General features: G+C 41.9%; 76 non-coding genes across 76 annotated transcripts; all 76 read left to right on the top strand.

The window, feature by feature from the left end:
* Positions 1 to 142: 142 nt before the first annotated feature.
* Positions 143 to 215, top strand: TRNAR-ACG (transfer RNA arginine (anticodon ACG)). The gene has a single exon. It is a non-coding gene; the product is annotated as a tRNA-Arg (tRNA).
* Positions 216 to 223: 8 nt separating this feature from the next.
* On the top strand, positions 224 to 295 carry TRNAH-GUG (transfer RNA histidin (anticodon GUG)). The gene has a single exon. It is a non-coding gene; the product is annotated as a tRNA-His (tRNA).
* Positions 296 to 671: 376 nt separating this feature from the next.
* Positions 672 to 744, top strand: TRNAR-ACG (transfer RNA arginine (anticodon ACG)). Its single transcript has one exon. It is a non-coding gene; the product is annotated as a tRNA-Arg (tRNA).
* Positions 745 to 1,186: 442 nt separating this feature from the next.
* On the top strand, positions 1,187 to 1,259 carry TRNAR-ACG (transfer RNA arginine (anticodon ACG)). The gene has a single exon. It is a non-coding gene; the product is annotated as a tRNA-Arg (tRNA).
* Positions 1,260 to 1,715: 456 nt separating this feature from the next.
* Positions 1,716 to 1,788, top strand: TRNAR-ACG (transfer RNA arginine (anticodon ACG)). Its single transcript has one exon. It is a non-coding gene; the product is annotated as a tRNA-Arg (tRNA).
* An 8-nt stretch (positions 1,789 to 1,796) lies between these two features.
* TRNAH-GUG (transfer RNA histidin (anticodon GUG)) lies at positions 1,797 to 1,868 on the top strand. Its single transcript has one exon. It is a non-coding gene; the product is annotated as a tRNA-His (tRNA).
* A 376-nt stretch (positions 1,869 to 2,244) lies between these two features.
* TRNAR-ACG (transfer RNA arginine (anticodon ACG)) lies at positions 2,245 to 2,317 on the top strand. Its single transcript has one exon. It is a non-coding gene; the product is annotated as a tRNA-Arg (tRNA).
* An 8-nt stretch (positions 2,318 to 2,325) lies between these two features.
* Positions 2,326 to 2,397, top strand: TRNAH-GUG (transfer RNA histidin (anticodon GUG)). The gene has a single exon. It is a non-coding gene; the product is annotated as a tRNA-His (tRNA).
* Positions 2,398 to 2,773: 376 nt separating this feature from the next.
* TRNAR-ACG (transfer RNA arginine (anticodon ACG)) lies at positions 2,774 to 2,846 on the top strand. The gene has a single exon. It is a non-coding gene; the product is annotated as a tRNA-Arg (tRNA).
* Positions 2,847 to 2,854: 8 nt separating this feature from the next.
* Positions 2,855 to 2,926, top strand: TRNAH-GUG (transfer RNA histidin (anticodon GUG)). The gene has a single exon. It is a non-coding gene; the product is annotated as a tRNA-His (tRNA).
* A 376-nt stretch (positions 2,927 to 3,302) lies between these two features.
* Positions 3,303 to 3,375, top strand: TRNAR-ACG (transfer RNA arginine (anticodon ACG)). The gene has a single exon. It is a non-coding gene; the product is annotated as a tRNA-Arg (tRNA).
* An 8-nt stretch (positions 3,376 to 3,383) lies between these two features.
* TRNAH-GUG (transfer RNA histidin (anticodon GUG)) lies at positions 3,384 to 3,455 on the top strand. The gene has a single exon. It is a non-coding gene; the product is annotated as a tRNA-His (tRNA).
* Positions 3,456 to 3,831: 376 nt separating this feature from the next.
* TRNAR-ACG (transfer RNA arginine (anticodon ACG)) lies at positions 3,832 to 3,904 on the top strand. The gene has a single exon. It is a non-coding gene; the product is annotated as a tRNA-Arg (tRNA).
* Positions 3,905 to 4,360: 456 nt separating this feature from the next.
* Positions 4,361 to 4,433, top strand: TRNAR-ACG (transfer RNA arginine (anticodon ACG)). Its single transcript has one exon. It is a non-coding gene; the product is annotated as a tRNA-Arg (tRNA).
* Positions 4,434 to 4,441: 8 nt separating this feature from the next.
* TRNAH-GUG (transfer RNA histidin (anticodon GUG)) lies at positions 4,442 to 4,513 on the top strand. Its single transcript has one exon. It is a non-coding gene; the product is annotated as a tRNA-His (tRNA).
* A 376-nt stretch (positions 4,514 to 4,889) lies between these two features.
* Positions 4,890 to 4,962, top strand: TRNAR-ACG (transfer RNA arginine (anticodon ACG)). Its single transcript has one exon. It is a non-coding gene; the product is annotated as a tRNA-Arg (tRNA).
* An 8-nt stretch (positions 4,963 to 4,970) lies between these two features.
* On the top strand, positions 4,971 to 5,042 carry TRNAH-GUG (transfer RNA histidin (anticodon GUG)). The gene has a single exon. It is a non-coding gene; the product is annotated as a tRNA-His (tRNA).
* Positions 5,043 to 5,418: 376 nt separating this feature from the next.
* Positions 5,419 to 5,491, top strand: TRNAR-ACG (transfer RNA arginine (anticodon ACG)). Its single transcript has one exon. It is a non-coding gene; the product is annotated as a tRNA-Arg (tRNA).
* Positions 5,492 to 5,499: 8 nt separating this feature from the next.
* Positions 5,500 to 5,571, top strand: TRNAH-GUG (transfer RNA histidin (anticodon GUG)). Its single transcript has one exon. It is a non-coding gene; the product is annotated as a tRNA-His (tRNA).
* A 376-nt stretch (positions 5,572 to 5,947) lies between these two features.
* Positions 5,948 to 6,020, top strand: TRNAR-ACG (transfer RNA arginine (anticodon ACG)). Its single transcript has one exon. It is a non-coding gene; the product is annotated as a tRNA-Arg (tRNA).
* Positions 6,021 to 6,028: 8 nt separating this feature from the next.
* Positions 6,029 to 6,100, top strand: TRNAH-GUG (transfer RNA histidin (anticodon GUG)). Its single transcript has one exon. It is a non-coding gene; the product is annotated as a tRNA-His (tRNA).
* Positions 6,101 to 6,476: 376 nt separating this feature from the next.
* Positions 6,477 to 6,549, top strand: TRNAR-ACG (transfer RNA arginine (anticodon ACG)). Its single transcript has one exon. It is a non-coding gene; the product is annotated as a tRNA-Arg (tRNA).
* An 8-nt stretch (positions 6,550 to 6,557) lies between these two features.
* On the top strand, positions 6,558 to 6,629 carry TRNAH-GUG (transfer RNA histidin (anticodon GUG)). Its single transcript has one exon. It is a non-coding gene; the product is annotated as a tRNA-His (tRNA).
* Positions 6,630 to 7,005: 376 nt separating this feature from the next.
* TRNAR-ACG (transfer RNA arginine (anticodon ACG)) lies at positions 7,006 to 7,078 on the top strand. Its single transcript has one exon. It is a non-coding gene; the product is annotated as a tRNA-Arg (tRNA).
* An 8-nt stretch (positions 7,079 to 7,086) lies between these two features.
* TRNAH-GUG (transfer RNA histidin (anticodon GUG)) lies at positions 7,087 to 7,158 on the top strand. The gene has a single exon. It is a non-coding gene; the product is annotated as a tRNA-His (tRNA).
* Positions 7,159 to 7,534: 376 nt separating this feature from the next.
* Positions 7,535 to 7,607, top strand: TRNAR-ACG (transfer RNA arginine (anticodon ACG)). Its single transcript has one exon. It is a non-coding gene; the product is annotated as a tRNA-Arg (tRNA).
* Positions 7,608 to 7,615: 8 nt separating this feature from the next.
* On the top strand, positions 7,616 to 7,687 carry TRNAH-GUG (transfer RNA histidin (anticodon GUG)). Its single transcript has one exon. It is a non-coding gene; the product is annotated as a tRNA-His (tRNA).
* Positions 7,688 to 8,063: 376 nt separating this feature from the next.
* Positions 8,064 to 8,136, top strand: TRNAR-ACG (transfer RNA arginine (anticodon ACG)). The gene has a single exon. It is a non-coding gene; the product is annotated as a tRNA-Arg (tRNA).
* An 8-nt stretch (positions 8,137 to 8,144) lies between these two features.
* TRNAH-GUG (transfer RNA histidin (anticodon GUG)) lies at positions 8,145 to 8,216 on the top strand. The gene has a single exon. It is a non-coding gene; the product is annotated as a tRNA-His (tRNA).
* A 376-nt stretch (positions 8,217 to 8,592) lies between these two features.
* TRNAR-ACG (transfer RNA arginine (anticodon ACG)) lies at positions 8,593 to 8,665 on the top strand. Its single transcript has one exon. It is a non-coding gene; the product is annotated as a tRNA-Arg (tRNA).
* Positions 8,666 to 8,673: 8 nt separating this feature from the next.
* TRNAH-GUG (transfer RNA histidin (anticodon GUG)) lies at positions 8,674 to 8,745 on the top strand. Its single transcript has one exon. It is a non-coding gene; the product is annotated as a tRNA-His (tRNA).
* Positions 8,746 to 9,121: 376 nt separating this feature from the next.
* On the top strand, positions 9,122 to 9,194 carry TRNAR-ACG (transfer RNA arginine (anticodon ACG)). The gene has a single exon. It is a non-coding gene; the product is annotated as a tRNA-Arg (tRNA).
* An 8-nt stretch (positions 9,195 to 9,202) lies between these two features.
* On the top strand, positions 9,203 to 9,274 carry TRNAH-GUG (transfer RNA histidin (anticodon GUG)). Its single transcript has one exon. It is a non-coding gene; the product is annotated as a tRNA-His (tRNA).
* Positions 9,275 to 9,650: 376 nt separating this feature from the next.
* Positions 9,651 to 9,723, top strand: TRNAR-ACG (transfer RNA arginine (anticodon ACG)). Its single transcript has one exon. It is a non-coding gene; the product is annotated as a tRNA-Arg (tRNA).
* An 8-nt stretch (positions 9,724 to 9,731) lies between these two features.
* On the top strand, positions 9,732 to 9,803 carry TRNAH-GUG (transfer RNA histidin (anticodon GUG)). Its single transcript has one exon. It is a non-coding gene; the product is annotated as a tRNA-His (tRNA).
* Positions 9,804 to 10,260: 457 nt separating this feature from the next.
* On the top strand, positions 10,261 to 10,332 carry TRNAH-GUG (transfer RNA histidin (anticodon GUG)). The gene has a single exon. It is a non-coding gene; the product is annotated as a tRNA-His (tRNA).
* A 376-nt stretch (positions 10,333 to 10,708) lies between these two features.
* On the top strand, positions 10,709 to 10,781 carry TRNAR-ACG (transfer RNA arginine (anticodon ACG)). The gene has a single exon. It is a non-coding gene; the product is annotated as a tRNA-Arg (tRNA).
* Positions 10,782 to 10,789: 8 nt separating this feature from the next.
* Positions 10,790 to 10,861, top strand: TRNAH-GUG (transfer RNA histidin (anticodon GUG)). Its single transcript has one exon. It is a non-coding gene; the product is annotated as a tRNA-His (tRNA).
* A 376-nt stretch (positions 10,862 to 11,237) lies between these two features.
* Positions 11,238 to 11,310, top strand: TRNAR-ACG (transfer RNA arginine (anticodon ACG)). The gene has a single exon. It is a non-coding gene; the product is annotated as a tRNA-Arg (tRNA).
* Positions 11,311 to 11,318: 8 nt separating this feature from the next.
* Positions 11,319 to 11,390, top strand: TRNAH-GUG (transfer RNA histidin (anticodon GUG)). The gene has a single exon. It is a non-coding gene; the product is annotated as a tRNA-His (tRNA).
* A 376-nt stretch (positions 11,391 to 11,766) lies between these two features.
* Positions 11,767 to 11,839, top strand: TRNAR-ACG (transfer RNA arginine (anticodon ACG)). Its single transcript has one exon. It is a non-coding gene; the product is annotated as a tRNA-Arg (tRNA).
* An 8-nt stretch (positions 11,840 to 11,847) lies between these two features.
* On the top strand, positions 11,848 to 11,919 carry TRNAH-GUG (transfer RNA histidin (anticodon GUG)). Its single transcript has one exon. It is a non-coding gene; the product is annotated as a tRNA-His (tRNA).
* A 376-nt stretch (positions 11,920 to 12,295) lies between these two features.
* Positions 12,296 to 12,368, top strand: TRNAR-ACG (transfer RNA arginine (anticodon ACG)). Its single transcript has one exon. It is a non-coding gene; the product is annotated as a tRNA-Arg (tRNA).
* An 8-nt stretch (positions 12,369 to 12,376) lies between these two features.
* TRNAH-GUG (transfer RNA histidin (anticodon GUG)) lies at positions 12,377 to 12,448 on the top strand. The gene has a single exon. It is a non-coding gene; the product is annotated as a tRNA-His (tRNA).
* Positions 12,449 to 12,824: 376 nt separating this feature from the next.
* Positions 12,825 to 12,897, top strand: TRNAR-ACG (transfer RNA arginine (anticodon ACG)). Its single transcript has one exon. It is a non-coding gene; the product is annotated as a tRNA-Arg (tRNA).
* An 8-nt stretch (positions 12,898 to 12,905) lies between these two features.
* On the top strand, positions 12,906 to 12,977 carry TRNAH-GUG (transfer RNA histidin (anticodon GUG)). The gene has a single exon. It is a non-coding gene; the product is annotated as a tRNA-His (tRNA).
* Positions 12,978 to 13,353: 376 nt separating this feature from the next.
* Positions 13,354 to 13,426, top strand: TRNAR-ACG (transfer RNA arginine (anticodon ACG)). Its single transcript has one exon. It is a non-coding gene; the product is annotated as a tRNA-Arg (tRNA).
* An 8-nt stretch (positions 13,427 to 13,434) lies between these two features.
* Positions 13,435 to 13,506, top strand: TRNAH-GUG (transfer RNA histidin (anticodon GUG)). Its single transcript has one exon. It is a non-coding gene; the product is annotated as a tRNA-His (tRNA).
* A 376-nt stretch (positions 13,507 to 13,882) lies between these two features.
* Positions 13,883 to 13,955, top strand: TRNAR-ACG (transfer RNA arginine (anticodon ACG)). The gene has a single exon. It is a non-coding gene; the product is annotated as a tRNA-Arg (tRNA).
* Positions 13,956 to 13,963: 8 nt separating this feature from the next.
* TRNAH-GUG (transfer RNA histidin (anticodon GUG)) lies at positions 13,964 to 14,035 on the top strand. Its single transcript has one exon. It is a non-coding gene; the product is annotated as a tRNA-His (tRNA).
* A 376-nt stretch (positions 14,036 to 14,411) lies between these two features.
* On the top strand, positions 14,412 to 14,484 carry TRNAR-ACG (transfer RNA arginine (anticodon ACG)). Its single transcript has one exon. It is a non-coding gene; the product is annotated as a tRNA-Arg (tRNA).
* Positions 14,485 to 14,492: 8 nt separating this feature from the next.
* Positions 14,493 to 14,564, top strand: TRNAH-GUG (transfer RNA histidin (anticodon GUG)). The gene has a single exon. It is a non-coding gene; the product is annotated as a tRNA-His (tRNA).
* A 376-nt stretch (positions 14,565 to 14,940) lies between these two features.
* On the top strand, positions 14,941 to 15,013 carry TRNAR-ACG (transfer RNA arginine (anticodon ACG)). Its single transcript has one exon. It is a non-coding gene; the product is annotated as a tRNA-Arg (tRNA).
* Positions 15,014 to 15,021: 8 nt separating this feature from the next.
* Positions 15,022 to 15,093, top strand: TRNAH-GUG (transfer RNA histidin (anticodon GUG)). The gene has a single exon. It is a non-coding gene; the product is annotated as a tRNA-His (tRNA).
* A 376-nt stretch (positions 15,094 to 15,469) lies between these two features.
* Positions 15,470 to 15,542, top strand: TRNAR-ACG (transfer RNA arginine (anticodon ACG)). The gene has a single exon. It is a non-coding gene; the product is annotated as a tRNA-Arg (tRNA).
* An 8-nt stretch (positions 15,543 to 15,550) lies between these two features.
* On the top strand, positions 15,551 to 15,622 carry TRNAH-GUG (transfer RNA histidin (anticodon GUG)). Its single transcript has one exon. It is a non-coding gene; the product is annotated as a tRNA-His (tRNA).
* A 376-nt stretch (positions 15,623 to 15,998) lies between these two features.
* Positions 15,999 to 16,071, top strand: TRNAR-ACG (transfer RNA arginine (anticodon ACG)). Its single transcript has one exon. It is a non-coding gene; the product is annotated as a tRNA-Arg (tRNA).
* Positions 16,072 to 16,079: 8 nt separating this feature from the next.
* TRNAH-GUG (transfer RNA histidin (anticodon GUG)) lies at positions 16,080 to 16,151 on the top strand. The gene has a single exon. It is a non-coding gene; the product is annotated as a tRNA-His (tRNA).
* A 362-nt stretch (positions 16,152 to 16,513) lies between these two features.
* Positions 16,514 to 16,586, top strand: TRNAR-ACG (transfer RNA arginine (anticodon ACG)). Its single transcript has one exon. It is a non-coding gene; the product is annotated as a tRNA-Arg (tRNA).
* A 456-nt stretch (positions 16,587 to 17,042) lies between these two features.
* On the top strand, positions 17,043 to 17,115 carry TRNAR-ACG (transfer RNA arginine (anticodon ACG)). Its single transcript has one exon. It is a non-coding gene; the product is annotated as a tRNA-Arg (tRNA).
* An 8-nt stretch (positions 17,116 to 17,123) lies between these two features.
* Positions 17,124 to 17,195, top strand: TRNAH-GUG (transfer RNA histidin (anticodon GUG)). Its single transcript has one exon. It is a non-coding gene; the product is annotated as a tRNA-His (tRNA).
* Positions 17,196 to 17,571: 376 nt separating this feature from the next.
* On the top strand, positions 17,572 to 17,644 carry TRNAR-ACG (transfer RNA arginine (anticodon ACG)). The gene has a single exon. It is a non-coding gene; the product is annotated as a tRNA-Arg (tRNA).
* An 8-nt stretch (positions 17,645 to 17,652) lies between these two features.
* Positions 17,653 to 17,724, top strand: TRNAH-GUG (transfer RNA histidin (anticodon GUG)). Its single transcript has one exon. It is a non-coding gene; the product is annotated as a tRNA-His (tRNA).
* A 376-nt stretch (positions 17,725 to 18,100) lies between these two features.
* TRNAR-ACG (transfer RNA arginine (anticodon ACG)) lies at positions 18,101 to 18,173 on the top strand. Its single transcript has one exon. It is a non-coding gene; the product is annotated as a tRNA-Arg (tRNA).
* An 8-nt stretch (positions 18,174 to 18,181) lies between these two features.
* TRNAH-GUG (transfer RNA histidin (anticodon GUG)) lies at positions 18,182 to 18,253 on the top strand. The gene has a single exon. It is a non-coding gene; the product is annotated as a tRNA-His (tRNA).
* A 376-nt stretch (positions 18,254 to 18,629) lies between these two features.
* On the top strand, positions 18,630 to 18,702 carry TRNAR-ACG (transfer RNA arginine (anticodon ACG)). Its single transcript has one exon. It is a non-coding gene; the product is annotated as a tRNA-Arg (tRNA).
* An 8-nt stretch (positions 18,703 to 18,710) lies between these two features.
* TRNAH-GUG (transfer RNA histidin (anticodon GUG)) lies at positions 18,711 to 18,782 on the top strand. The gene has a single exon. It is a non-coding gene; the product is annotated as a tRNA-His (tRNA).
* Positions 18,783 to 19,158: 376 nt separating this feature from the next.
* On the top strand, positions 19,159 to 19,231 carry TRNAR-ACG (transfer RNA arginine (anticodon ACG)). Its single transcript has one exon. It is a non-coding gene; the product is annotated as a tRNA-Arg (tRNA).
* An 8-nt stretch (positions 19,232 to 19,239) lies between these two features.
* TRNAH-GUG (transfer RNA histidin (anticodon GUG)) lies at positions 19,240 to 19,311 on the top strand. The gene has a single exon. It is a non-coding gene; the product is annotated as a tRNA-His (tRNA).
* Positions 19,312 to 19,687: 376 nt separating this feature from the next.
* Positions 19,688 to 19,760, top strand: TRNAR-ACG (transfer RNA arginine (anticodon ACG)). The gene has a single exon. It is a non-coding gene; the product is annotated as a tRNA-Arg (tRNA).
* Positions 19,761 to 19,768: 8 nt separating this feature from the next.
* Positions 19,769 to 19,840, top strand: TRNAH-GUG (transfer RNA histidin (anticodon GUG)). The gene has a single exon. It is a non-coding gene; the product is annotated as a tRNA-His (tRNA).
* Positions 19,841 to 20,202: 362 nt separating this feature from the next.
* Positions 20,203 to 20,275, top strand: TRNAR-ACG (transfer RNA arginine (anticodon ACG)). Its single transcript has one exon. It is a non-coding gene; the product is annotated as a tRNA-Arg (tRNA).
* A 456-nt stretch (positions 20,276 to 20,731) lies between these two features.
* TRNAR-ACG (transfer RNA arginine (anticodon ACG)) lies at positions 20,732 to 20,804 on the top strand. Its single transcript has one exon. It is a non-coding gene; the product is annotated as a tRNA-Arg (tRNA).
* An 8-nt stretch (positions 20,805 to 20,812) lies between these two features.
* TRNAH-GUG (transfer RNA histidin (anticodon GUG)) lies at positions 20,813 to 20,884 on the top strand. The gene has a single exon. It is a non-coding gene; the product is annotated as a tRNA-His (tRNA).
* A 376-nt stretch (positions 20,885 to 21,260) lies between these two features.
* Positions 21,261 to 21,333, top strand: TRNAR-ACG (transfer RNA arginine (anticodon ACG)). Its single transcript has one exon. It is a non-coding gene; the product is annotated as a tRNA-Arg (tRNA).
* Positions 21,334 to 21,341: 8 nt separating this feature from the next.
* Positions 21,342 to 21,413, top strand: TRNAH-GUG (transfer RNA histidin (anticodon GUG)). Its single transcript has one exon. It is a non-coding gene; the product is annotated as a tRNA-His (tRNA).
* Positions 21,414 to 21,773: the final 360 nt, after the last annotated feature.

Genomic DNA, 21,773 nt, shown 5'->3' with positions numbered 1-21,773 from the left:
TCGAGATTGGACAGAAATATTTGCCTATTTTTCTGATTGGATTGGTAAGAAAACAACAAAGGCACGTTTCGCAATAACCTCCTGCTGCAGCTTTTCCTTTGCTTTATCGATGTGGTGCGAAAGTAGAGGTGCTTCTCCAACAGGGCCAGTGGCACAATGGATAACGCATCTGACTACGGATCAGAAGATTGTAGGTTCGACTCCTATCTGGCTCGAGAAAGTTGCCATGATCGTATAGTGGTGAGTACTCTGCGTTGTGGCCGCAGCAACCCCGGTTCGAATCCGGGTCATGGCATTTTGTGGTTTCTTCACACAGCTTTAAAGTTGGTTTTGGATACTTTGCAGCAATCAGAAAAGAGGCAAACATTTCATTTTGTGTTTGACTTGTGGTACTCTTGCTTTCGATGGTTACTATCTGTAAAAAATGATTTTGCCTGGTCAGAAAAAGTGAGAAAAATTGAAACCTCAGACATAAATTCCAGATGATACAAATTTATTCCATCTGAAACACAAAATCGAGATTGGACAGAAATATTTGCCTATTTTTCTGATTGGATTGGTAAGAAAACAACAAAGGCACGTTTCGCAATAACCTCCTGCTGCAGCTTTTCCTTTGCTTTATCGATGTGGTGCGAAAGTAGTGGTGCGAAAGTAGAGGTGCTTCTCCAACAGGGCCAGTGGCGCAATGGATAACGCATCTGACTACGGATCAGAAGATTGTAGGTTCGACTCCTATCTGGCTCGAGAAAGTTGCCATGATCGTATAGTGGTGAGTACTCTGCGTTGTGGCCGCAGCAACCCCGGTTCGAATCCGTGTCATGGCATTTTGTGGTTTCTTCACACAGCTTTAAAGTTGGTTTTGGATACTTTGCAGCAATCAGAAAAGAGGCAAACATTTCATTTTGTGTTTGACTTGTGGTACTCTTGCTTTCGATGGTTACTATCTGTAAAAAATGATTTTGCCTGGTCAGAAAAAGTGAGAAAAATTGAAACCTCAGACATAAATTCCAGATGATACAAATTTATTCCATCTGAAACACAAAATCGAGATTGGACAGAAATATTTGCCTATTTTTCTGATTGGATTGGTAAGAAAACAACAAAGGCACGTTTCGCAATAACCTCCTGCTGCAGCTTTTCCTTTGCTTTATCGATGTGGTGCGAAAGTAGAGGTGCTTCTCCAACAGGGCCAGTGGCACAATGGATAACGCATCTGACTACGGATCAGAAGATTGTAGGTTCGACTCCTATCTGGCTCGAGAAAGTTGCCATGATCGTATAGTGGTGAGTACTCTGCGTTGTGGCCGCAGCAACCCCGGTTCGAATCTGGGTCATGGCATTTTGTGGTTTCTTCACACAGCTTTAAAGTTGGTTTTGGATACTTTGCAGCAATCAGAAAAGAGGCAAACATTTCATTTTGTGTTTGACTTGTGGTACTCTTGCTTTCGATGGTTACTATCTGTAAAAAATGATTTTGCCTGGTCAGAAAAAGTGAGAAAAATTGAAACCTCAGACATAAATTCCAGATGATACAAATTTATTCCATCTGAAACACAAAATCGAGATTGGACAGAAATATTTGCCTATTTTTCTGATTGGATTGGTAAGAAAACAACAAAGGCACGTTTCGCAATAACCTCCTGCTGCAGCTTTTCCTTTGCTTTATCGATGTGGTGCGAAAGTAGTGGTGCGAAAGTAGAGGTGCTTCTCCAACAGGGCCAGTGGCGCAATGGATAACGCATCTGACTACGGATCAGAAGATTGTAGGTTCGACTCCTATCTGGCTCGAGAAAGTTGCCATGATCGTATAGTGGTGAGTACTCTGCGTTGTGGCCGCAGCAACCCCGGTTCGAATCCGGGTCATGGCATTTTGTGGTTTCTTCACACAGCTTTAAAGTTGGTTTTGGATACTTTGCAGCAATCAGAAAAGAGGCAAACATTTCATTTTGTGTTTGACTTGTGGTACTCTTGCTTTTGATGGTTACTATCTGTAAAAAATGATTTTGCCTGGTCAGAAAAAGTGAGAAAAATTGAAACCTCAGACATAAATTCCAGATGATACAAATTTATTCCATCTGAAACACAAAATCGAGATTGGACAGAAATATTTGCCTATTTTTCTGATTGGATTGGTAAGAAAACAACAAAGGCACGTTTCGCAATAACCTCCTGCTGCAGCTTTTCCTTTGCTTTATCGATGTGGTGCGAAAGTAGTGGTGCGAAAGTAGAGGTGCTTCTCCAACAGGGCCAGTGGCGCAATGGATAACGCATCTGACTACGGATCAGAAGATTGTAGGTTCGACTCCTATCTGGCTCGAGAAAGTTGCCATGATCGTGTAGTGGTGAGTACTCTGCGTTGTGGCCGCAGCAACCCCGGTTCGAATCCGGGTCATGGCATTTTGTGGTTTCTTCACACAGCTTTAAAGTTGGTTTTGGATACTTTGCAGCAATCAGAAAAGAGGCAAACATTTCATTTTGTGTTTGACTTGTGGTACTCTTGCTTTCGATGGTTACTATCTGTAAAAAATGATTTTGCCTGGTCAGAAAAAGTGAGAAAAATTGAAACCTCAGACATAAATTCCAGATGATACAAATTTATTCCATCTGAAACACAAAATCGAGATTGGACAGAAATATTTGCCTATTTTTCTGATTGGATTGGTAAGAAAACAACAAAGGCACGTTTCGCAATAACCTCCTGCTGCAGCTTTTCCTTTGCTTTATCGATGTGGTGCGAAAGTAGTGGTGCGAAAGTAGAGGTGCTTCTCCAACAGGGCCAGTGGCGCAATGGATAACGCATCTGACTACGGATCAGAAGATTGTAGGTTCGACTCCTATCTGGCTCGAGAAAGTTGCCATGATCGTGTAGTGGTGAGTACTCTGCGTTGTGGCCGCAGCAACCCCGGTTCGAATCCGGGTCATGGCATTTTGTGGTTTCTTCACACAGCTTTAAAGTTGGTTTTGGATACTTTGCAGCAATCAGAAAAGAGGCAAACATTTCATTTTGTGTTTGACTTGTGGTACTCTTGCTTTCGATGGTTACTATCTGTAAAAAATGATTTTGCCTGGTCAGAAAAAGTGAGAAAAATTGAAACCTCAGACATAAATTCCAGATGATACAAATTTATTCCATCTGAAACACAAAATCGAGATTGGACAGAAATATTTGCCTATTTTTCTGATTGGATTGGTAAGAAAACAACAAAGGCACGTTTCGCAATAACCTCCTGCTGCAGCTTTTCCTTTGCTTTATCGATGTGGTGCGAAAGTAGTGGTGCGAAAGTAGAGGTGCTTCTCCAACAGGGCCAGTGGCGCAATGGATAACGCATCTGACTACGGATCAGAAGATTGTAGGTTCGACTCCTATCTGGCTCGAGAAAGTTGCCATGATCGTATAGTGGTGAGTACTCTGCGTTGTGGCCGCAGCAACCCCGGTTCGAATCCGGGTCATGGCATTTTGTGGTTTCTTCACACAGCTTTAAAGTTGGTTTTGGATACTTTGCAGCAATCAGAAAAGAGGCAAACATTTCATTTTGTGTTTGACTTGTGGTACTCTTGCTTTCGATGGTTACTATCTGTAAAAAATGATTTTGCCTGGTCAGAAAAAGTGAGAAAAATTGAAACCTCAGACATAAATTCCAGATGATACAAATTTATTCCATCTGAAACACAAAATCGAGATTGGACAGAAATATTTGCCTATTTTTCTGATTGGATTGGTAAGAAAACAACAAAGGCACGTTTCGCAATAACCTCCTGCTGCAGCTTTTCCTTTGCTTTATCGATGTGGTGCGAAAGTAGTGGTGCGAAAGTAGAAGTGCTTCTCCAACAGGGCCAGTGGCGCAATGGATAACGCATCTGACTACGGATCAGATGATTGTAGGTTCGACTCCTATCTGGCTCGAGAAAGTTGCCATGATCGTATAGTGGTGAGTACTCTGCGTTGTGGCTGCAGCAACCCCGGTTCGAATCCGGGTCATGGCATTTTGTGGTTTCTTCACACAGCTTTAAAGTTGGTTTTGGATACTTTGCAGCAATCAGAAAAGAGGCAAACATTTCATTTTGTGTTTGACTTGTGGTACTCTTGCTTTCGATGGTTACTATCTGTAAAAAATGATTTTGCCTGGTCAGAAAAAGTGAGAAAAATTGAAACCTCAGACATAAATTCCAGATGATACAAATTTATTCCATCTGAAACACAAAATCGAGATTGGACAGAAATATTTGCCTATTTTTCTGATTGGATTGGTAAGAAAACAACAAAGGCACGTTTCGCAATAACCTCCTGCTGCAGCTTTTCCTTTGCTTTATCGATGTGGTGCGAAAGTAGTGGTGCGAAAGTAGAGGTGCTTCTCCAACAGGGCCAGTGGCGCAATGGATAACGCATCTGACTACGGATCAGAAGATTGTAGGTTCGACTCCTATCTGGCTCGAGAAAGTTGCCATGATCGTATAGTGGTGAGTACTCTGCGTTGTGGCCGCAGCAACCCCGGTTCGAATCCGGGTCATGGCATTTTGTGGTTTCTTCACACAGCTTTAAAGTTGGTTTTGGATACTTTGCAGCAATCAGAAAAGAGGCAAACATTTCATTTTGTGTTTGACTTGTGGTACTCTTGCTTTCGATGGTTACTATCTGTAAAAAATGATTTTGCCTGGTCAGAAAAAGTGAGAAAAATTGAAACCTCAGACATAAATTCCAGATGATACAAATTTATTCCATCTGAAACACAAAATCGAGATTGGACAGAAATATTTGCCTATTTTTCTGATTGGATTGGTAAGAAAACAACAAAGGCACGTTTCGCAATAACCTCCTGCTGCAGCTTTTCCTTTGCTTTATCGATGTGGTGCGAAAGTAGTGGTGCGAAAGTAGAGGTGCTTCTCCAACAGGGCCAGTGGCGCAATGGATAACGCATCTGACTACGGATCAGAAGATTGTAGGTTCGACTCCTATCTGGCTCGAGAAAGTTGCCATGATCGTATAGTGGTGAGTACTCTGCGTTGTGGCCGCAGCAACCCCGGTTCGAATCCGGGTCATGGCATTTTGTGGTTTCTTCACACAGCTTTAAAGTTGGTTTTGGATACTTTGCAGCAATCAGAAAAGAGGCAAACATTTCATTTTGTGTTTGACTTGTGGTACTCTTGCTTTCGATGGTTACTATCTGTAAAAAATGATTTTGCCTGGTCAGAAAAAGTAAGAAAAATTGAAACCTCAGACATAAATTCCAGATGATACAAATTTATTCCATCTGAAACACAAGATCGAGATTGGACAGAAATATTTGCCTATTTTTCTGATTGGATTGGTAAGAAAACAACAAAGGCACGTTTCGCAATAACCTCCTGCTGCAGCTTTTCCTTTGCTTTATCGATGTGGTGCGAAAGTAGTGGTGCGAAAGTAGAGGTGCTTCTCCAACAGGGCCAGTGGCGCAATGGATAACGCATCTGACTACGGATCAGAAGATTGTAGGTTCGACTCCTATCTGGCTCGAGAAAGTTGCCATGATCGTATAGTGGTGAGTACTCTGCGTTGTGGCCGCAGCAACCCCGGTTCGAATCCGGGTCATGGCGTTTTGTGGTTTCTTCACACAGCTTTAAAGTTGGTTTTGGATACTTTGCAGCAATCAGAAAAGAGGCAAACATTTCATTTTGTGTTTGACTTGTGGTACTCTTGCTTTCGATGGTTACTATCTGTAAAAAATGATTTTGCCTGGTCAGAAAAAGTGAGAAAAATTGAAACCTCAGACATAAATTCCAGATGATACAAATTTATTCCATCTGAAACACAAAATCGAGATTGGACAGAAATATTTGCCTATTTTTCTGATTGGATTGGTAAGAAAACAACAAAGGCACGTTTCGCAATAACCTCCTGCTGCAGCTTTTCCTTTGCTTTATCGATGTGGTGCGAAAGTAGTGGTGCGAAAGTAGAGGTGCTTCTCCAACAGGGCCAGTGGCGCAATGGATAACGCATCTGACTACGGATCAGAAGATTGTAGGTTCGACTCCTATCTGGCTCGAGAAAGTTGCCATGATCGTATAGTGGTGAGTACTCTGCGTTGTGGCCGCAGCAACCCCGGTTCGAATCCGGGTCATGGCATTTTGTGGTTTCTTCACACAGCTTTAAAGTTGGTTTTGGATACTTTGCAGCAATCAGAAAAGAGGCAAACATTTCATTTTGTGTTTGACTTGTGGTACTCTTGCTTTCGATGGTTACTATCTGTAAAAAATGATTTTGCCTGGTCAGAAAAAGTGAGAAAAATTGAAACCTCAGACATAAATTCCAGATGATACAAATTTATTCCATCTGAAACACAAAATCGAGATTGGACAGAAATATTTGCCTATTTTTCTGATTGGATTGGTAAGAAAACAACAAAGGCACGTTTCGCAATAACCTCCTGCTGCAGCTTTTCCTTTGCTTTATCGATGTGGTGCGAAAGTAGTGGTGCGAAAGTAGAGGTGCTTCTCCAACAGGGCCAGTGGCGCAATGGATAACGCATCTGACTACGGATCAGAAGATTGTAGGTTCGACTCCTATCTGGCTCGAGAAAGTTGCCATGATCGTATAGTGGTGAGTACTCTGCGTTGTGGCCGCAGCAACCCCGGTTCGAATCCGGGTCATGGCATTTTGTGGTTTCTTCACACAGCTTTAAAGTTGGTTTTGGATACTTTGCAGCAATCAGAAAAGAGGCAAACATTTCATTTTGTGTTTGACTTGTGGTACTCTTGCTTTCGATGGTTACTATCTGTAAAAAATGATTTTGCCTGGTCAGAAAAAGTGAGAAAAATTGAAACCTCAGACATAAATTCCAGATGATACAAATTTATTCCATCTGAAACACAAAATCGAGATTGGACAGAAATATTTGCCTATTTTTCTGATTGGATTGGTAAGAAAACAACAAAGGCACGTTTCGCAATAACCTCCTGCTGCAGCTTTTCCTTTGCTCTATCGATGTGGTGCGAAAGTAGTGGTGCGAAAGTAGAGGTGCTTCTCCAACAGGGCCAGTGGCGCAATGGATAACGCATCTGACTACGGATCAGAAGATTGTAGGTTCGACTCCTATCTGGCTCGAGAAAGTTGCCATGATCGTATAGTGGTGAGTACTCTGCGTTGTGGCCGCAGCAACCCCGGTTCGAATCCGGGTCATGGCATTTTGTGGTTTCTTCACACAGCTTTAAAGTTGGTTTTGGATACTTTGCAGCAATCAGAAAAGAGGCAAACATTTCATTTTGTGTTTGACTTGTGGTACTCTTGCTTTCGATGGTTACTATCTGTAAAAAATGATTTTGCCTGGTCAGAAAAAGTGAGAAAAATTGAAACCTCAGACATAAATTCCAGATGATACAAATTTATTCCATCTGAAACACAAAATCGAGATTGGACAGAAATATTTGCCTATTTTTCTGATTGGATTGGTAAGAAAACAACAAAGGCACGTTTCGCAATAACCTCCTGCTGCAGCTTTTCCTTTGCTTTATCGATGTGGTGCGAAAGTAGTGGTGCGAAAGTAGAGGTGCTTCTCCAACAGGGCCAGTGGCGCAATGGATAACGCATCTGACTACGGATCAGAAGATTGTAGGTTCGACTCCTATCTGGCTCGAGAAAGTTGCCATGATCGTATAGTGGTGAGTACTCTGCGTTGTGGCCGCAGCAACCCCGGTTCGAATCCGGGTCATGGCATTTTGTGGTTTCTTCACACAGCTTTAAAGTTGGTTTTGGATACTTTGCAGCAATCAGAAAAGAGGCAAACATTTCATTTTGTGTTTGACTTGTGGTACTCTTGCTTTCGATGGTTACTATCTGTAAAAAATGATTTTGCCTGGTCAGAAAAAGTGAGAAAAATTGAAACCTCAGACATAAATTCCAGATGATACAAATTTATTCCATCTGAAACACAAAATCGAGATTGGACAGAAATATTTGCCTATTTTTCTGATTGGATTGGTAAGAAAACAACAAAGGCACGTTTCGCAATAACCTCCTGCTGCAGCTTTTCCTTTGCTTTATCGATGTGGTGCGAAAGTAGTGGTGCGAAAGTAGAGGTGCTTCTCCAACAGGGCCAGTGGCGCAATGGATAACGCATCTGACTACGGATCAGAAGATTGTAGGTTCGACTCCTATCTGGCTCGAGAAAGTTGCCATGATCGTATAGTGGTGAGTACTCTGCGTTGTGGCCGCAGCAACCCCGGTTCGAATCCGGGTCATGGCATTTTGTGGTTTCTTCACACAGCTTTAAAGTTGGTTTTGGATACTTTGCAGCAATCAGAAAAGAGGCAAACATTTCATTTTGTGTTTGACTTGTGGTACTCTTGCTTTCGATGGTTACTATCTGTAAAAAATGATTTTGCCTGGTCAGAAAAAGTGAGAAAAATTGAAACCTTAGACATAAATTCCAGATGATACAAATTTATTCCATCTGAAACACAAAATCGAGATTGGACAGAAATATTTGCCTATTTTTCTGATTGGATTGGTAAGAAAACAACAAAGGCACGTTTCGCAATAACCTCCTGCTGCAGCTTTTCCTTTGCTTTATCGATGTGGTGCGAAAGTAGTGGTGCGAAAGTAGAGGTGCTTCTCCAACAGGGCCAGTGGCGCAATGGATAACGCATCTGACTACGGATCAGAAGATTGTAGGTTCGACTCCTATCTGGCTCGAGAAAGTTGCCATGATCGTATAGTGGTGAGTACTCTGCGTTGTGGCCGCAGCAACCCCGGTTCGAATCCGGGTCATGGCATTTTGTGGTTTCTTCACACAGCTTTAAAGTTGGTTTTGGATACTTTGCAGCAATCAGAAAAGAGGCAAACATTTCATTTTGTGTTTGACTTGTGGTACTCTTGCTTTCGATGGTTACTATCTGTAAAAAATGATTTTGCCTGGTCAGAAAAAGTGAGAAAAATTGAAACCTCAGACATAAATTCCAGATGATACAAATTTATTCCATCTGAAACACAAAATCGAGATTGGACAGAAATATTTGCCTATTTTTCTGATTGGATTGGTAAGAAAACAACAAAGGCACGTTTCGCAATAACCTCCTGCTGCAGCTTTTCCTTTGCTTTATCGATGTGGTGCGAAAGTAGTGGTGCGAAAGTAGAGGTGCTTCTCCAACAGGGCCAGTGGCGCAATGGATAACGCATCTGACTACGGATCAGAAGATTGTAGGTTCGACTCCTATCTGGCTCGAGAAAGTTGCCATGATCGTATAGTGGTGAGTACTCTGCGTTGTGGCCGCAGCAACCCCGGTTCGAATCCGGGTCATGGCATTTTGTGGTTTCTTCACACAGCTTTAAAGTTGGTTTTGGATACTTTGCAGCAATCAGAAAAGAGGCAAACATTTCATTTTGTGTTTGACTTGTGGTACTCTTGCTTTCGATGGTTACTATCTGTAAAAAATGATTTTGCCTGGTCAGAAAAAGTGAGAAAAATTGAAACCTCAGACATAAATTCCAGATGATACAAATTTATTCCATCTGAAACACAAAATCGAGATTGGACAGAAATATTTGCCTATCTTTCTGATTGGATTGGTAAGAAAACAACAAAGGCACGTTTCGCAATAACCTCCTGCTGCAGCTTTTCCTTTGCTTTATCGATGTGGTGCGAAAGTAGTGGTGCGAAAGTAGAGGTGCTTCTCCAACAGGGCCAGTGGCGCAATGGATAACGCATCTGACTACGGATCAGAAGATTGTAGGTTCGACTCCTATCTGGCTCGAGAAAGTTGCCATGATCGTATAGTGGTGAGTACTCTGCGTTGTGGCCGCAGCAACCCCGGTTCGAATCCGGGTCATGGCATTTTGTGGTTTCTTCACACAGCTTTAAAGTTGGTTTTGGATACTTTGCAGCAATCAGAAAAGAGGCAAACATTTCATTTTGTGTTTGACTTGTGGTACTCTTGCTTTCGATGGTTACTATCTGTAAAAAATGATTTTGCCTGGTCAGAAAAAGTGAGAAAAATTGAAACCTCAGACATAAATTCCAGATGATACAAATTTATTCCATCTGAAACACAAAATCGAGATTGGACAGAAATATTTGCCTATTTTTCTGATTGGATTGGTAAGAAAACAACAAAGGCACGTTTTGCAATAACCTCCTGCTGCAGCTTTTCCTTTGCTTTATCGATGTGGTGCGAAAGTAGTGGTGCGAAAGTAGAGGTGCTTCTCCAACAGGGCCAGTGGCGCAATGTATAACGCATCTGACTACGGATCAGAAGATTGTAGGTTCGACTCCTATCTGGCTCGAGAAAGTTGCCATGATCGTATAGTGGTGAGTACTCTGCGTTGTGGCCGCAGCAACCCCGGTTCGAATCCGGGTCATGGCATTTTGTGGTTTCTTCACACAGCTTTAAAGTTGGTTTTGGATACTTTGCAGCAATCAGAAAAGAGGCAAACATTTCATTTTGTGTTTGACTTGTGGTACTCTTGCTTTCGATGGTTACTATCTGTAAAAAATGATTTTGCCTGGTCAGAAAAAGTGAGAAAAATTGAAACCTCAGACATAAATTCCAGATGATACAAATTTATTCCATCTGAAACACAAAATCGAGATTGGACAGAAATATTTGCCTATTTTTCTGATTGGATTGGTAAGAAAACAACAAAGGCACGTTTCGCAATAACCTCCTGCTGCAGCTTTTCCTTTGCTTTATCGATGTGGTGCGAAAGTAGTGGTGCGAAAGTAGAGGTGCTTCTCCAACAGGGCCAGTGGCGCAATGGATAACGCATCTGACTACGGATCAGAAGATTGTAGGTTCGACTCCTATCTGGCTCGAGAAAGTTGCCATGATCGTATAGTGGTGAGTACTCTGCGTTGTGGCCGCAGCAACCCCGGTTCGAATCCGGGTCATGGCATTTTGTGGTTTCTTCACACAGCTTTAAAGTTGGTTTTGGATACTTTGCAGCAATCAGAAAAGAGGCAAACATTTCATTTTGTGTTTGACTTGTGGTACTCTTGCTTTCGATGGTTACTATCTGTAAAAAATGATTTTGCCTGGTCAGAAAAAGTGAGAAAAATTGAAACCTCAGACATAAATTCCAGATGATACAAATTTATTCCATCTGAAACACAAAATCGAGATTGGACAGAAATATTTGCCTATTTTTCTGATTGGATTGGTAAGAAAACAACAAAGGCACGTTTCGCAATAACCTCCTGCTGCAGCTTTTCCTTTGCTTTATCGATGTGGTGCGAAAGTAGTGGTGCGAAAGTAGAGGTGCTTCTCCAACAGGGCCAGTGGCGCAATGGATAACGCATCTGACTACGGATCAGAAGATTGTAGGTTCGACTCCTATCTAGCTCGAGAAAGTTGCCATGATCGTATAGTGGTGAGTACTCTGCGTTGTGGCCGCAGCAACCCCGGTTCGAATCCGGGTCATGGCATTTTGTGGTTTCTTCACACAGCTTTAAAGTTGGTTTTGGATACTTTGCAGCAATCAGAAAAGAGGCAAACATTTCATTTTGTGTTTGACTTGTGGTACTCTTGCTTTCGATGGTTACTATCTGTAAAAAATGATTTTGCCTGGTCAGAAAAAGTGAGAAAAATTGAAACCTCAGACATAAATTCCAGATGATACAAATTTATTCCATCTGAAACACAAAATCGAGATTGGACAGAAATATTTGCCTATTTTTCTGATTGGATTGGTAAGAAAACAACAAAGGCACGTTTCGCAATAACCTCCTGCTGCAGCTTTTCCTTTGCTTTATCGATGTGGTGCGAAAGTAGTGGTGCGAAAGTAGAGGTGCTTCTCCAACAGGGCCAGTGGCGCAATGGATAACGCATCTGACTACGGATCAGAAGATTGTAGGTTCGACTCCTATCTGGCTCGAGAAAGTTGCCATGATCGTATAGTGGTGAGTACTCTGCGTTGTGGCCGCAGCAACCCCGGTTCGAATCCGGGTCATGGCATTTTGTGGTTTCTTCACACAGCTTTAAAGTTGGTTTTGGATACTTTGCAGCAATCAGAAAAGAGGCAAACATTTCATTTTGTGTTTGACTTGTGGTACTCTTGCTTTCGATGGTTACTATCTGTAAAAAATGATTTTGCCTGGTCAGAAAAAGTGAGAAAAATTGAAACCTCAGACATAAATTCCAGATGATACAAATTTATTCCATCTGAAACACAAAATCGAGATTGGACAGAAATATTTGCCTATTTTTCTGATTGGATTGGTAAGAAAACAACAAAGGCACGTTTCGCAATAACCTCCTGCTGCAGCTTTTCCTTTGCTTTATCGATGTGGTGCGAAAGTAGTGGTGCGAAAGTAGAGGTGCTTCTCCAACAGGGCCAGTGGCGCAATGGATAACGCATCTGACTACGGATCAGAAGATTGTAGGTTCGACTCCTATCTGGCTCGAGAAAGTTGCCATGATCGTATAGTGGTGAGTACTCTGCGTTGTGGCCGCAGCAACCCCGGTTCGAATCCGGGTCATGGCATTTTGTGGTTTCTTCACACAGCTTTAAAGTTGGTTTTGGATACTTTGCAGCAATCAGAAAAGAGGCAAACATTTCATTTTGTGTGTGACTTGTGGTACTCTTGCTTTCGATGGTTACTATCTGTAAAAAATGATTTTGCCTGGTCAGAAAAAGTGAGAAAAATTGAAACCTCAGACATAAATTCCAGATGATACAAATTTATTCCATCTGAAACACAAAATCGAGATTGGACAGAAATATTTGCCTATTTTTCTGATTGGATTGGTAAGAAAACAACAAAGGCACGTTTCGCAATAACCTCCTGCTGCAGCTTTTCCTTTGCTTTATCGATGTGGTGCGAAAGTAGTGGTGCGAAAGTAGAGGTGCTTCTCCAACAGGGCCAGTGGCGCAATGGATAACGCATCTGACTACGGATCAGAAGATTGTAGGTTCGACTCCTATCTGGCTCGAGAAAGTTGCCATGATCGTATAGTGGTGAGTACTCTGCGTTGTGGCCGCAGCAACCCCGGTTCGAATCCGGGTCATGGCATTTTGTGGTTTCTTCACACAGCTTTAAAGTTGGTTTTGGATACTTTGCAGCAATCAGAAAAGAGGCAAACATTTCATTTTGTGTTTGACTTGTGGTACTCTTGCTTTCGATGGTTACTATCTGTAAAAAATGATTTTGCCTGGTCAGAAAAAGTGAGAAAAATTGAAACCTCAGACATAAATTCCAGATGATACAAATTTATTCCATCTGAAACACAAAATCGAGATTGGACAGAAATATTTGCCTATTTTTCTGATTGGATTGGTAAGAAAACAACAAAGGCACGTTTCGCAATAACCTCCTGCTGCAGCTTTTCCTTTGCTTTATCGATGTGGTGCGAAAGTAGTGGTGCGAAAGTAGAAGTGCTTCTCCAACAGGGCCAGTGGCGCAATGGATAACGCATCTGACTACGGATCAGAAGATTGTAGGTTCGACTCCTATCTGGCTCGAGAAAGTTGCCATGATCGTATAGTGGTGAGTACTCTGCGTTGTGGCCGCAGCAACCCCGGTTCGAATCCGGGTCATGGCATTTTGTGGTTTCTTCACACAGCTTTAAAGTTGGTTTTGGATACTTTGCAGCAATCAGAAAAGAGGCAAACATTTCATTTTGTGTTTGACTTGTGGTACTCTTGCTTTCGATGGTTACTATCTGTAAAAAATGATTTTGCCTGGTCAGAAAAAGTGAGAAAAATTGAAACCTCAGACATAAATTCCAGATGATACAAATTTATTCCATCTGAAACACAAAATCGAGATTGGACAGAAATATTTGCCTATTTTTCTGATTGGATTGGTAAGAAAACAACAAAGGCACGTTTCGCAATAACCTCCTGCTGCAGCTTTTCCTTTGCTTTATCGATGTGGTGCGAAAGTAGTGGTGCGAAAGTAGAGGTGCTTCTCCAACAGGGCCAGTGGCGCAATGGATAACGCATCTGACTACGGATCAGAAGATTGTAGGTTCGACTCCTATCTGGCTCGAGAAAGTTGCCATGATCGTATAGTGGTGAGTACTCTGCGTTGTGGCCGCAGCAACCCCGGTTCGAATCCGGGTCATGGCATTTTGTGGTTTCTTCACACAGCTTTAAAGTTGGTTTTGGATACTTTGCAGCAATCAGAAAAGAGGCAAACATTTCATTTTGTGTTTGACTTGTGGTACTCTTGCTTTCGATGGTTACTATCTGTAAAAAATGATTTTGCCTGGTCAGAAAAAGTGAGAAAAATTGAAACCTCAGACATAAATTCCAGATGATACAAATTTATTCCATCTGAAACACAAAATCGAGATTGGACAGAAATATTTGCCTATTTTTCTGATTGGATTGGTAAGAAAACAACAAAGGCACGTTTCGCAATAACCTCCTGCTGCAGCTTTTCCTTTGCTTTATCGATGTGGTGCGAAAGTAGTGGTGCGAAAGTAGAGGTGCTTCTCCAACAGGGCCAGTGGCGCAATGGATAACGCATCTGACTACGGATCAGAAGATTGTAGGTTCGACTCCTATCTGGCTCGAGAAAGTTGCCATGATCGTATAGTGGTGAGTACTCTGCGTTGTGGCCGCAGCAACCCCGGTTCGAATCCGGGTCATGGCATTTTGTGGTTTCTTCACACAGCTTTAAAGTTGGTTTTGGATGCTTTGCAGCAATCAGAAAAGAGGCAAACATTTCATTTTGTGTTTGACTTGTGGTACTCTTGCTTTCGATGGTTACTATCTGTAAAAAATGATTTTGCCTGGTCAGAAAAAGTGAGAAAAATTGAAACCTCAGACATAAATTCCAGATGATACAAATTTATTCCATCTGAAACACAAAATCGAGATTGGACAGAAATATTTGCCTATTTTTCTGATTGGATTGGTAAGAAAACAACAAAGGCACGTTTCGCAATAACCTCCTGCTGCAGCTTTTCCTTTGCTTTATCGATGTGGTGCGAAAGTAGTGGTGCGAAAGTAGAGGTGCTTCTCCAACAGGGCCAGTGGCGCAATGGATAACGCATCTGACTACGGATCAGAAGATTGTAGGTTCGACTCCTATCTGGCTCGAGAAAGTTGCCATGATCGTATAGTGGTGAGTACTCTGCGTTGTGGCCGCAGCAACCCCGGTTCGAATCCGGGTCATGGCATTTTGTGGTTTCTTCACACAGCTTTAAAGTTGGTTTTGGATACTTTGCAGCAATCAGAAAAGAGGCAAACATTTCATTTTGTGTTTGACTTGTGGTACTCTTGCTTTCGATGGTTACTATCTGTAAAAAATGATTTTGCCTGGTCAGAAAAAGTGAGAAAAATTGAAACCTCAGACATAAATTCCAGATGATACAAATTTATTCCATCTGAAACACAAAATCGAGATTGGACAGAAATATTTGCCTATTTTTCTGATTGGATTGGTAAGAAAACAACAAAGGCACGTTTCGCAATAACCTCCTGCTGCAGCTTTTCCTTTGCTTTATCGATGTGGTGCGAAAGTAGTGGTGCGAAAGTAGAGATGCTTCTCCAACAGGGCCAGTGGCGCAATGGATAACGCATCTGACTACGGATCAGAAGATTGTAGGTTCGACTCCTATCTGGCTCGAGAAAGTTGCCATGATCGTATAGTGGTGAGTACTCTGCGTTGTGGCCGCAGCAACCCCGGTTCGAATCCGGGTCATGGCATTTTGTGGTTTCTTCACACAGCTTTAAAGTTGGTTTTGGATACTTTGCAGCAATCAGAAAAGAGGCAAACATTTCATTTTGTGTTTGACTTGTGGTACTCTTGCTTTCGATGGTTACTATCTGTAAAAAATGATTTTGCCTGGTCAGAAAAAGTGAGAAAAATTGAAACCTCAGACATAAATTCCAGATGATACAAATTTATTCCATCTGAAACACAAAATCGAGATTGGACAGAAATATTTGCCTATTTTTCTGATTGGATTGGTAAGAAAACAACAAAGGCACGTTTCGCAATAACCTCCTGCTGCAGCTTTTCCTTTGCTTTATCGATGTGGTGCGAAAGTAGTGGTGCGAAAGTAGAGGTGCTTCTCCAACAGGGCCAGTGGCGCAATGGATAACGCATCTGACTACGGATCAGAAGATTGTAGGTTCGACTCCTATCTGGCTCGAGAAAGTTGCCATGATCGTATAGTGGTGAGTACTCTGCGTTGTGGCCGCAGCAACCCCGGTTCGAATCCGGGTCATGGCATTTTGTGGTTTCTTCACACAGCTTTAAAGTTGGTTTTGGATACTTTGCAGCAATCAGAAAAGAGGCAAACATTTCATTTTGTGTTTGACTTGTGGTACTCTTGCTTTCGATGGTTACTATCTGTAAAAAATGATTTTGCCTGGTCAGAAAAAGTGAGAAAAATTGAAACCTCAGACATAAATTCCAGATGATACAAATTTATTCCATCTGAAACACAAAATCGAGATTGGACAGAAATATTTGCCTATTTTTCTGATTGGATTGGTAAGAAAACAACAAAGGCACGTTTCGCAATAACCTCCTGCTGCAGCTTTTCCTTTGCTTTATCGATGTGGTGCGAAAGTAGAGGTGCTTCTCCAACAGGGCCAGTGGCGCAATGGATAACGCATCTGACTACGGATCAGAAGATTGTAGGTTCGACTCCTATCTGGCTCGAGAAAGTTGCCATGATCGTATAGTGGTGAGTACTCTGCGTTGTGGCCGCAGCAACCCCGGTTTGAATCCGGGTCATGGCATTTTGTGGTTTCTTCACACAGCTTTAAAGTTGGTTTTGGATACTTTGCAGCAATCAGAAAAGAGGCAAACATTTCATTTTGTGTTTGACTTGTGGTACTCTTGCTTTCGATGGTTACTATCTGTAAAAAATGATTTTGCCTGGTCAGAAAAAGTGAGAAAAATTGAAACCTCAGACATAAATTCCAGATGATACAAATTTATTCCATCTGAAACACAAAATCGAGATTGGACAGAAATATTTGCCTATTTTTCTGATTGGATTGGTAAGAAAACAACAAAGGCACGTTTCGCAATAACCTCCTGCTGCAGCTTTTCCTTTGCTTTATCGATGTGGTGCGAAAGTAGTGGTGCGAAAGTAGAGGTGCTTCTCCAACAGGGCCAGTGGCGCAATGGATAACGCATCTGACTACGGATCAGAAGATTGTAGGTTCGACTCCTATCTGGCTCGAGAAAGTTGCCATGATCGTATAGTGGTGAGTACTCTGCGTTGTGGCCGCAGCAACCCCGGTTCGAATCCGGGTCATGGCATTTTGTGGTTTCTTCACACAGCTTTAAAGTTGGTTTTGGATACTTTGCAGCAATCAGAAAAGAGGCAAACATTTCATTTTGTGTTTGACTTGTGGTACTCTTGCTTTCGATGGTTACTATCTGTAAAAAATGATTTTGCCTGGTCAGAAAAAGTGAGAAAAATTGAAACCTCAGACATAAATTCCAGATGATACAAATTTATTCCATCTGAAACACAAAATCGAGATTGGACAGAAATATTTGCCTATTTTTCTGATTGGATTGGTAAGAAAACAACAAAGGCACGTTTCGCAATAACCTCCTGCTGCAGCTTTTCCTTTGCTTTATCGATGTGGTGCGAAAGTAGTGGTGCGAAAGTAGAGGTGCTTCTCCAACAGGGCCAGTGGCGCAATGGATAACGCATCTGACTACGGATCAGAAGATTGTAGGTTCGACTCCTATCTGGCTCGAGAAAGTTGCCATGATCGTATAGTGGTGAGTACTCTGCGTTGTGGCCGCAGCAACCCCGGTTCGAATCCGGGTCATGGCATTTTGTGGTTTCTTCACACAGCTTTAAAGTTGGTTTTGGATACTTTGCAGCAATCAGAAAAGAGGCAAACATTTCATTTTGTGTTTGACTTGTGGTACTCTTGCTTTCGATGGTTACTATCTGTAAAAAATGATTTTGCCTGGTCAGAAAAAGTGAGAAAAATTGAAACCTCAGACATAAATTCCAGATGATACAAATTTATTCCATCTGAAACACAAAATCGAGATTGGACAGAAATATTTGCCTATTTTTCTGATTGGATTGGTAAGAAAACAACAAAGGCACGTTTCGCAATAACCTCCTGCTGCAGCTTTTCCTTTGCTTTATCGATGTGGTGCGAAAGTAGTGGTGCGAAAGTAGAGGTGCTTCTCCAACAGGGCCAGTGGCGCAATGGATAACGCATCTGACTACGGATCAGAAGATTGTAGGTTCGACTCCTATCTGGCTCGAGAAAGTTGCCATGATCGTATAGTGGTGAGTACTCTGCGTTGTGGCCGCAGCAACCCCGGTTCGAATCCGGGTCATGGCATTTTGTGGTTTCTTCACACAGCTTTAAAGTTGGTTTTGGATACTTTGCAGCAATCAGAAAAGAGGCAAACATTTCATTTTGTGTTTGACTTGTGGTACTCTTGCTTTCGATGGTTACTATCTGTAAAAAATGATTTTGCCTGGTCAGAAAAAGTGAGAAAAATTGAAACCTCAGACATAAATTCCAGATGATACAAATTTATTCCATCTGAAACACAAAATCGAGATTGGACAGAAATATTTGCCTATCTTTCTGATTGGATTGGTAAGAAAACAACAAAGGCACGTTTCGCAATAACCTCCTGCTGCAGCTTTTCCTTTGCTTTATCGATGTGGTGCGAAAGTAGTGGTGCGAAAGTAGAGGTGCTTCTCCAACAGGGCCAGTGGCGCAATGGATAACGCATCTGACTACGGATCAGAAGATTGTAGGTTCGACTCCTATCTGGCTCGAGAAAGTTGCCATGATCGTATAGTGGTGAGTACTCTGCGTTGTGGCCGCAGCAACCCCGGTTCGAATCCGGGTCATGGCATTTTGTGGTTTCTTCACACAGCTTTAAAGTTGGTTTTGGATACTTTGCAGCAATCAGAAAAGAGGCAAACATTTCATTTTGTGTTTGACTTGTGGTACTCTTGCTTTCGATGGTTACTATCTGTAAAAAATGATTTTGCCTGGTCAGAAAAAGTGAGAAAAATTGAAACCTCAGACATAAATTCCAGATGATACAAATTTATTCCATCTGAAACACAAAATCGAGATTGGACAGAAATATTTGCCTATTTTTCTGATTGGATTGGTAAGAAAACAACAAAGGCACGTTTCGCAATAACCTCCTGCTGCAGCTTTTCCTTTGCTTTATCGATGTGGTGCGAAAGTAGTGGTGCGAAAGTAGAGGTGCTTCTCCAACAGGGCCAGTGGCGCAATGGATAACGCATCTGACTACGGATCAGAAGATTGTAGGTTCGACTCCTATCTGGCTCGAGAAAGTTGCCATGATCGTATAGTGGTGAGTACTCTGCGTTGTGGCCGCAGCAACCCCGGTTCGAATCCGGGTCATGGCATTTTGTGGTTTCTTCACACAGCTTTAAAGTTGGTTTTGGATACTTTGCAGCAATCAGAAAAGAGGCAAACATTTCATTTTGTGTTTGACTTGTGGTACTCTTGCTTTCGATGGTTACTATCTGTAAAAAATGATTTTGCCTGGTCAGAAAAAGTGAGAAAAATTGAAACCTCAGACATAAATTCCAGATGATACAAATTTATTCCATCTGAAACACAAAATCGAGATTGGACAGAAATATTTGCCTATTTTTCTGATTGGATTGGTAAGAAAACAACAAAGGCACGTTTCGCAATAACCTCCTGCTGCAGCTTTTCCTTTGCTTTATCGATGTGGTGCGAAAGTAGTGGTGCGAAAGTAGAGGTGCTTCTCCAACAGGGCCAGTGGCGCAATGGATAACGCATCTGACTACGGATCAGAAGATTGTAGGTTCGACTCCTATCTGGCTCGAGAAAGTTGCCATGATCGTATAGTGGTGAGTACTCTGCGTTGTGGCCGCAGCAACCCCGGTTCGAATCCGGGTCATGGCATTTTGTGGTTTCTTCACACAGCTTTAAAGTTGGTTTTGGATACTTTGCAGCAATCAGAAAAGAGGCAAACATTTCATTTTGTGTTTGACTTGTGGTACTCTTGCTTTCGATGGTTACTATCTGTAAAAAATGATTTTGCCTGGTCAGAAAAAGTGAGAAAAATTGAAACCTCAGACATAAATTCCAGATGATACAAATTTATTCCATCTGAAACACAAAATCGAGATTGGACAGAAATATTTGCCTATTTTTCTGATTGGATTGGTAAGAAAACAACAAAGGCACGTTTCGCAATAACCTCCTGCTGCAGCTTTTCCTTTGCTTTATCGATGTGGTGCGAAAGTAGAGGTGCTTCTCCAACAGGGCCAGTGGCGCAATGGATAACGCATCTGACTACGGATCAGAATATTGTAGGTTCGACTCCTATCTGGCTCGAGAAAGTTGCCATGATCGTATAGTGGTGAGTACTCTGCGTTGTGGCCGCAGCAACCCCGGTTTGAATCCGGGTCATGGCATTTTGTGGTTTCTTCACACAGCTTTAAAGTTGGTTTTGGATACTTTGCAGCAATCAGAAAAGAGGCAAACATTTCATTTTGTGTTTGACTTGTGGTACTCTTGCTTTCGATGGTTACTATCTGTAAAAAATGATTTTGCCTGGTCAGAAAAAGTGAGAAAAATTGAAACCTCAGACATAAATTCCAGATGATACAAATTTATTCCATCTGAAACACAAAATCGAGATTGGACAGAAATATTTGCCTATTTTTCTGATTGGATTGGTAAGAAAACAACAAAGGCACGTTTCGCAATAACCTCCTGCTGCAGCTTTTCCTTTGCTTTATCGATGTGGTGCGAAAGTAGTGGTGCGAAAGTAGAGGTGCTTCTCCAACAGGGCCAGTGGCGCAATGGATAACGCATCTGACTACGGATCAGAAGATTGTAGGTTCGACTCCTATCTGGCTCGAGAAAGTTGCCATGATCGTATAGTGGTGAGTACTCTGCGTTGTGGCCGCAGCAACCCCGGTTCGAATCCGGGTCATGGCATTTTGTGGTTTCTTCACACAGCTTTAAAGTTGGTTTTGGATACTTTGCAGCAATCAGAAAAGAGGCAAACATTTCATTTTGTGTTTGACTTGTGGTACTCTTGCTTTCGATGGTTACTATCTGTAAAAAATGATTTTGCCTGGTCAGAAAAAGTGAGAAAAATTGAAACCTCAGACATAAATTCCAGATGATACAAATTTATTCCATCTGAAACACAAAATCGAGATTGGACAGAAATATTTGCCTATTTTTCTGATTGGATTGGTAAGAAAACAACAAAGGCACGTTTCGCAATAACCTCCTGCTGCAGCTTTTCCTTTGCTTTATCGATGTGGTGCGAAAGTAGTGGTGCGAAAGTAGAGGTGCTTCTCCAACAGGGCCAGTGGCGCAATGGATAACGCATCTGACTACGGATCAGAAGATTGTAGGTTCGACTCCTATCTGGCTCGAGAAAGTTGCCATGATCGTATAGTGGTGAGTACTCTGCGTTGTGGCCGCAGCAACCCCGGTTCGAATCCGGGTCATGGCATTTTGTGGTTTCTTCACACAGCTTTAAAGTTGGTTTTGGATACTTTGCAGCAATCAGAAAAGAGGCAAACATTTCATTTTGTGTTTGACTTGTGGTACTCTTGCTTTCGATGGTTACTATCTGTAAAAAATGATTTTGCCTGGTCAGAAAAAGTGAGAAAAATTGAAACCTCAGACATAAATTCCAGATGATACAAATTTATTCCATCTGAAACACAAAATCGAGATTGGACAGAAATATTTGCCTATTTTTCTGATTGGATTGGTAAGAAAACAACAAAGGCACGTTTCGCAATAACCTCCTGCTGCAGCTTTTCCTTTGCTTTATCGATGTGGTGCGAAAGTAGTGGTGCGAAAGTAG

Source organism: Anomaloglossus baeobatrachus, chromosome 4 (assembly GCF_048569485.1).
Source record: "Anomaloglossus baeobatrachus isolate aAnoBae1 chromosome 4, aAnoBae1.hap1, whole genome shotgun sequence".
Lineage (NCBI taxonomy): Eukaryota > Metazoa > Chordata > Amphibia > Anura > Aromobatidae > Anomaloglossus > Anomaloglossus baeobatrachus.
This window is presented reverse-complemented; position numbering and strand designations above follow the sequence as displayed.